The sequence below is a fragment of the Taurulus bubalis genome (assembly GCF_910589615.1).
Source record: "Taurulus bubalis genome assembly, chromosome: 19".
Classification (NCBI taxonomy): Eukaryota; Metazoa; Chordata; class Actinopteri; order Perciformes; family Cottidae; genus Taurulus; species Taurulus bubalis.
The window spans coordinates 3,211,468-3,220,408 of record NC_136607.1 but is presented as its reverse complement, the minus strand read 5'-3'; positions in this window follow the sequence as shown (position 1 = coordinate 3,220,408).

The window sequence follows — 8,941 nt, the reverse complement described above, 5'->3', positions numbered from 1 at the left end:
TTTCTAACGAAAACATCCAAGCATTAGGAACGTTGTGGTCCTCGTACCAACAACAGGGCCCTGGTACGTGATCTCTGTGTTGAATTGTGTCCAAGAGAAAATGAATGATCTTGTTTAAATATTCATCTGTAATACAACAACCTGGAGTTATTGAAAGCATTTATTAAGCTAAGAGACAGAAATGTGGGTTTTGAGTTGGCATTTGAGCTTCAGAAGGAGAAAGTAGACACTTCTATGTTTAAAAAAAAAAATAACATACGCTAAGACACGCTTTTGTTTTTTATTGAAGTTCTGTTTAATATATTTGTATTCCTGCAAAAAGCTCAGTTTCCTGCTGTGGGAGCTGCTGGTAGCTGCTCTGGGTCCCTGAAGCACCACGGCACCAATAAATGAGACAATAGTATTACAAAAACCTGAGTGAGCTCTTTGTCTTCATTTGAATCACAGATACATTCATGTTTTACACCAACATCAAGATGGTGTGGTAAAGTTGCTCTGCTGATGTGGAAGTCACGGCTAGCCTAAACACAGCCTCACGGTCAACAAGTGTAGAATCCTATATGTCAGAATTTATGTTACTCATCTTGTTGTAACCAGCCTTAAGTTCAAACTTTAAAAAGGTCCATCTGTCCAAATAATCAGAAAAACATTTTAGGTGTCTATCCCTGGAGACACTTTGGTATACTTTTTCCAGGCTTTGAGATTGTTGACGGCATTAAAATGACATAAATATCCCCGTTAACCCAGACCTCGCCACTTACTGAGTCACTGCCTTTTAAAGAAATACTAAATTGATGGAAACAATCAGCCCCTCTAGCCAAAAGAGTCCTGATGGCCCTTTTCAAGAGAGCACAGAAAGCATTATTGAACATTTCACCAAAGGTTTCAGGTTCCAAACACATTTCTGGCCAGGTTGTTCTTGCTAAATGTTTTGGCACCTGATGTCTTCAACACCATTCGACATAGGTTGTCATTTTTAACCTTGAATGAGGTCCCTATCTCAGAAAAACATACGTACAATTGTATGATATATTATGAACAAAACATTTCATGATATTATGAATACCTGACGCTTTCATTAGTGATGGCGAGATGAAGCTTTGAAGCTTTCCATCCAATTGGTTCGCTCATGGGCCGAAGCTTCATGGGGCTTCATTTGCTCTACTGCGCCACAAGTGGACAATAAATGTAAAACAGGCAGAGTGATCATAAGGACACCATGGCTTTGGTTTGTGACGCTTTGAATTGAAAGAATTATGTTTGTGACGCCAATACATCAATTATGAACTTATTAATATTGTGTCTATCTTTATGATATAATGGCGGGGTCAGAAGTGAAATTTGAAACAAATTGGGGAGAGGGTTGTGATGTAACTGTGGGTCAGTGGTTAGAATGCTGTCCTTCAGTCCGAGGCTAAAAATAAGAACTTTTTGAGACTATTTCGCCCGCTTTATAAAATACCCTTTCACAGGGCACAGATGAAGCTGGGTACAGAGAGGAAGGGGGGAAATCCATTGAGTTTCGCTGCCGCAAACGCACAAACCATTTTCTGAATCGGTCACGTGGTACGGCCGGATCGCGAGGCATTCAACTTCACCACATACGTCATCGACACAAGCCTCGATACGCGCTTCACCAATCAACCTGGATTACTCGACACAAGCATCGAAGCCTCGACACGAAATGACACATCACTACATTTCACCCGGCAACCAGAATGAAGCTGCAGCCCCAGCAGCGTCTGGCTGAACTCCTCCCTCAGGCTCACTCAGGCTGTTTGGAAGACAACAACAACAAATAAGAATTAAGTGTATGCATAAATGCTACATAAAATATGATTATGATAAAGGCAGATCAATAAATTGAAGCTGTACTGTACTCACAGCATCTTCTGCAATGCTGTAGTTTTCAACTGGCTGGGTGTACAGAGGATGATGGAGGTATAAATAACATGTCAGTTATTTACACATGTAATCAAATAAATACATGTATATGTATACACATTATTAGTACATTATTATTGCTGGTCAGACGTTTTAAACAGGGCGTTGGCTAACACTTACTGATTCCTGTGTAGTGCCCCTGTTGCCTATTCAACCCTAAGGCACTACTTGGCTGCTCACTTGGTGAATTATTCCTGACACGTTTCATTAATGACAATGTCCTGTTGTAACGTCCATCATGTTTATTCTTTGCAAAACATAAATCACAACCTCATCGGCAGAACTTAGGTGCGTATATTCAAATCTAGAACAAAGTCACTAAACTGTCGTTTGAATGATTGTCAACACTTGGACGTGTGCGTGTTTCCACTCGGTGCATTACAGCAGTATTTACACGTGGCAGGTTCCGGACTAATGTTGCAGGCTATGTTATTACACGTGACGTTAGCGCTCGTGATGTTGCTCGCGTTAGCTCGCTATGCGAATGTACAGATGGCAACACATTACTTTATGGAAATAGACAGTTGATTACTATTGGAGAAGGGAATACAAACGTGCAATGTAAAAGAACGAGTTGTCGTGCTTTCGCGACCACTGATTGCTACACCGTTTGTCCAACACATGTTATTACATGTAGCCCAGCTATTGCTAGCATTGCTTGTAGCATAGCAGTGATTGTCACATTACGTTTCACGGGCGCATTTGCCGCGTAACGTAACACCGGACGAGACACACATAGATATACCGTTTACGGCTGTAGAATAATAGCATACACACATATAATGACATATAATGTCAGTATGACTTACTTTTGCTAGGCTGTGTACGTCGTCAACACGTCCAATGTCATGATCTCGTACGTGCTCCATGGCTGCACGAGACTTGGAGAACGTGAATGGACAAATCCAATGTTGACGCCGCTCTGCGTCACACAGCAGCGTCAACTAATACGCCGTTTCTGGGGGTAATTTGAAATGATTCAACAGCAGTCCGTGGGTATGTATTATGTTATGTATTGATGTAATAATGTGTTTTGGATTAAATAATAGGCTCGTTGTTAGAGCTGAGCCTCGCCTGGAATCCAGACGAGAGCAGGCGGCCGCAGCAGGAGGCGTTGTCAAAAAAACTGTGGTTAAGTCGGACAGTTTTACGGCTGCCGTCAAAGTATATACAGGAAGTCATTTTTTCTGTGACTTCGTTAGATCCGAACTTTTGTCTACTGTAGATTACAGATCACGTTTGGATTTATTCATATGTGTTTGTAAATATATATTCATGTAGAAATGTGTGTGTAGCTGCGTCCTTTGTCTGCCTGTGAAATTAATTACCTGTGGTTTTATGTGTGTTATATAAATACGATTTTGTATTTACAACCACACAAGATATGTTTTAAGATTAAACATGAGAATAATAGTCAACAATCCAGTGTTAACAACTACACATAAAATACATACGTGATGTTTACTTCTGTTTATACCACGTTTGTTTCACGATTACGTTGTAAATCTTATGAGATGCGATTGGTTTTCTCGTGTAAGCTATATCACAGTAGCAGGTCAGGTGTGTGTGTGCTGTGGGCGTGGCTTCGGGCAACTGGCCTCATCTCCACACATGCACCTCATCTCCACTCCTGCACTTCATCTACAGCACCTGTCTTCAATCATCTCATCAAATCCTCTCTGTTAAAACACCCTGGCATCCCTCTCCAGTTGCTAGATTATACCGTCTCCAGTGGTATGTCAACTCTAGGAATTAGATTACTAGATGTAATTTTGCATTGTGTTGTGACTTCCTACTAACCCCTGTTCCCTGTACCCAGGATTCCCGTACCTGCACTACAGGTCACCCGCCGCTCACGCCACCTCACCGCTTCACCTGCACTCCCCTCCTGCACTATCATCTCATCAGTGTTCTGTTAATAAAACCCATTACTTTCACCCAACCTTGCCGTCCCCGTGTCTGTGCTTGGGTCCGGCCAAAATCGAACCCTTACAGTCAACATATTTAGAGCTAAGATGAACTCTGTGCATTTACAGAGAAAAGAAATGCTGCACTTTCCCTCCAGTCAGTGTTGAATGACAACGCTTCTGCATCTGGGGCTTTAGACAAAGCTGTAGAAACGTAATCTCAAATCATAAACGGACTTGGGCAAGAGTTTGAGAACAGGTTTGGTGACTGATCAACTAGAGCCATGTGTGTTACTCGTTTTAAGTCCTTTCTTGCAAGTGGACATGAAATGCATTGCGGAGCAACCAAGTGCTGTGTTCAACTTGGATGCTGGACAGGTGGAAATGGAAATCGTAACGTTGCAAAATGACCTCAAGCTCAAAACCCATCAGCCTGCACCAAACCTTTGGTGCCTTGTGGACACAGACAAAAGTGTATGCACAGCAGCTATAAAAGTTGCCTGCCTTTTTGGTTCAACCTATCTCTGTGGATCAGTCTTTTCTCACATGAACTTCATCAAAAACAAACACAGAACGCGCCTTACTGATGCACACCTACAAGACTCACTCAGAGTTGCAGTGTCAAATTATACTCCAGATTACAGTACATTGGTCAACAGTATGCAATGCCAGGCTTCCCACTAACAGACATTTACAGACATAGAAAAAAATAATAGGTTTTCCATGACAACATTAAACACAAATGTGAAAAATAAATTTATGATTTGTAACAATGCTACAGATTTGGTGATGAGTACTAATATGATGATGTAATATGATTCATTAAAAAAAAAGTCCTGCCATGGCCCTGCCGATGCCCCTCCTCTCTACCTCCTTCTGCTTCATGGATTGTGGTTATCTGGATCGCGGACAATGCCTATTACTCATTATATGAATAATTTCTGTATTTCTGTATTGTACATATTCATTGAATGTGCTGTAACTCTGTTACGTTATTCATTCTGGTCACCTAACAAACTATTGCTTCTGTCCATCTGGGAAAAGGGATCCTCCTCTGTTGCTCTCCCTCAGGTTTCTTCCCTTTTTTCCCCTGTGAAAGGGTTTTTACTATCTTTATTGGGAGAGCTTTTCCTGATCCGATGTGAGGTCCCGGGACAGGGATGTTATGTGTACAGATTGTAGAGCCCTCCGAGGCCAATTTGTATTTGTGATGTTGGGCTATATAAAATAAACTGAATTGAATACAGAGTAAATGATTTGTTAAAATATGTTTCAATGGTAGTAGTTAGATATGACAAGTGATAATTTGTACAAAAATATAACAGGTGTGATTTTAAACAAGATGCTACATATGTGCTTCATACAAAACTGTAAAATATCAGATGCAATACCTCTGACTTTCAAATGTTGAAACAGATCAACAGAAATAAATGTTGCATGTATAAATATATCTGTGTTTCCTACCATCATTGTAGTGGAAATAATTAATAATTATTGTGAGGAATAATTAACATTGACATGTGATCAGTCTCTTATTAAAAGGTGATCTGTGCAACTTTGGTGTTCAGGAAGTTTGTATCAAACAAGTAGCCCTTCGTACTATTTTGTACCCTTGAAGTAGCTCTCAGTTTCAAAAAGGTTGGTGACCCCTGGTCTAGAAATATAACTGTGGGGGCCATCTTCAGGGATGTTCAATAGGAGGATGTCTAATTCCTAGGACCTGTTGCAGGGGAAATATGATGGATGAAATAAGACTTCAGGCTAGCCTAGCAACAGATGGAACTGTTGTGTCCACATCTTTACAGAATGGGTTACATCTGCATTCATTGTGCAACCCTGTGGATAATGAAAATACATTCCCCTTGACTCCTTTAATCTGACACCTTAAAATTAACACCGCTAGCTAAACTGACACAATGATCCCATCATGCACTGGTGCCAAATCAATGAATATACATGAAATGTCAAAAGGTTTGCACAAAATGTTCACACATTTATCAATAATACCTTCCAAAGATATAAAGGGAACTGAAAGTCAAGTCAAAGTCACTAGTAAATATTGCAGTTGAATAAACCTAGTGATGTGTCCTTTCGTGTCGAGTTATCCAGGTAGATTTTGGTGAAGCGCGTATCGAGGCTTGTGTCGATGACGTATGTGGTGACGTATGTGGTGACGTTTGAAGCCTCGCGAGCCGGCCGTACCACATGACTGATTCAGAAAATGGTTCGTGGGTTTGCCGTGCGATTTGAAATATAAGAGGCAGCGAAACTCAATGTATTTCCCCCCTTTCTCTCTGTACCCAGCTTCATCTGTGCCTGTGAAAGGGTATTTTATAAAGCAGGCGAAATAGTCTCAAAACAGCTGCTCACTGTGGAAAAGTTCTTATTTTTTTTAAAATTGGACACATCAACTAGCGGAGCTGAGGCTCAAAACACCAAACCTCTGACTGAAAGTCGGATATTCTAACCACTGACCCACAGTCACATCACAACACTCCCAATTTGTTTCGACTTTTGATTTTGACCCCGCCATCATATCATAAAAATAGACACAATATTAATAAGTTAATAATTGATGTATTGGCGTCACAAACATAATTAATTCAATTTATAGCTTCACACACCAAAGCCATGGTGTCGTTATGATCACTCTGCCTGTTTTACATGTATTGTCCACTTGGTGGCGCAGTAGACTAGATGAAGCTCCATGAAGCTTCGGCACATGAGCGAACCAATTGGATGGAAAGCTTCAATGCTTCAGGAAGCTTCATCTCGCCATCACTAAATAAACCCGTGCGTGCGTGTGTGCGTGGCGTGCGTGCGTGCGTGCGTGGCGTGCGTGCGTGGCGTGCGTGCGTGGCGTGCGTGCGTGGCGTGCGTGCGTGGCGTGCGTGCGTGGCGTGCGTCACCTGCTATTGAGGAAACATTGATGATGGTGCCTCCTTTCCTTGCTGTACTCTTTACTCATGTGTTCAAGTGCCAAGTAGGTCCCTTTAATCACAGAGGTCTATAAAGATAAAGAACAACATGGGCACAGTGGTTATCTTCACAAGCAAATGCAGCACATACATTACACAGCACAACCATTACCTATTAAAAGACATTTCTTCACCTACTCTGCTGTCTCTGTGTTAGCTCTTGGGTCCAGTATAACCAACCGTAACATGTGAACCTACTGATAAGCAGAGGCGTCAAGTAACGAAGTGCAAATACTTCATTACCTTACTTAAGTAGGAATTTTGGGTATGTATACTTTACTGGAGTATTTATTTTTCAGACGACTTTTTACTTCTACTCCTTACATTTTCACGCAAATATCTGTACTTTCTACTCCCTACATTTTAAAAATATCTTCGTTACTATTTCATTTTGGTTTGTTTTCACTCCGGCTTGTCATCGTTCAAAAACACACACACACAAAACCTCTCCGCCCCGTTGCCCACAGATACGTGCGCACGCACACAGGTGAGTGCTGAGCACACACACCAGCGGACAGAGAGCGTCGAAAATATGTCACGTGAAAAGTAGACCGCTATATCTGCATTTTAAACGCTCCCAGGGTGAAGATGCAACAGCAGCTCTCTCTAGTGCATCCTACATTTTTCAACATAACATTTTAAAACATTATAGTTATTATGGCCTTTAAAAAAATGATTGTTTTGGGGGAGGTGGGGTAGTGCACTATAGGCCCCTGAGACGCTGCTTAAGAGTTTGTCCTTAATGGAAAAAAAACATTCCCCTTACAATACTTTTACTTTTATACTTTTAAGTAGTTTTTAAACCAGTACTTTTACACTTTTACTTAAGTAAAAAGCTTGAGTTGATACTTCAACTTTTACAGAAGTATTTTTAAACCCTAGTATCTATACTTCTACTTGAGTAATGAATGTGAATACTTTTGACACCTCTGGTTGTTACCCTTTTAACCTTTTGTTTATCATTTGTAGGTTCTCCTGCTGCTGTTTTGTTTTGTTGTGCATCTGTTTTGTTTTGCCTTTGTTTTGTGTTGCTCTGTCTTTGTTTGGCTTTAGTTGTTTTGCTTCATCCATTTTATCTATTTTGCTTTAGTTTGTTTTGCTTCCTCCATTTTATCTGTTTTGTTAAGTTTATTTTGCTGTTCTGGTTTTGCATGGGTTTTGCTGTGATTTGATTTTGCATGTTGTGGCTTTTATGGTAGAATATATATTCTTTTAATTCCTGAAATAAACTGTTGGACAATTGTATAAAACACGTCTCCGGCCCAATATCGGTAATGAATCTGTGTCCTTAGCGAATCCTAAACTGACTCTTAGGGTTGTTAAACGGATATTTCTTGGGGTGCAAGTCCCCAGGTGGCGTTGTAGGTTCCCTTCCATTCCCCCTTCCCCTAAAACCCCGTCACACATGCACCACCGGTATGAAGGGATATAAAAAATTCAAAACTACATTCTCAGTTGTCCTACTTTTTGAAGTTGCATTTGTAACTTGTACATAATGTTCTATCTTTTGTTAAAATAAATATTGATTGATATCAAAGTTGAAATCAAGTCAGCCGTAGCCTTTTCTTTTGTCTACTTCTACGTCTACAAAATCTCGCTGATCGAGCCACCTGAGCACCAGTCAGAGCTGTTCTCGTTGTGTTCGGTGACTAATTTTGCTCTTTTGTTTTGAGGCTGAGTAAAAGGAGTTTAACTCCATAATTAAAACCAGGTAGTATTATCTCTGCGGAGATTCTCCTCGAGGCCGGGAGGTGACACGTGCACGAGCCTAGTGCGGTTGACTGGTGTTCTGACTGGCTGTGTTCTGAGACGCGGCTTTACCCTTCACTGTGGTCCCGGGTCCCGCAGGGCGCTGCGCACCTGTCGAGTCGTTCGAGCCTCTCTCTCTCTCTAAACCCTCTTTCAAATTAAAGCCGCATGCGGCTCCCTGAGGCTTTGCCCAGTGAAAAGTCTTTCAAAGAGAATTCTTCTTATCTTGGAGTTGAGGTGATATTGGGTCACTGAAAATAAAAATACAAGTTGAAATATTTATTTCACTAAAATGTGCATTCACATCGCTGTCAAGCCTCTTTCCCTGCAGGTGGATAATCATGATTTGCAGAGCCCCGCCCT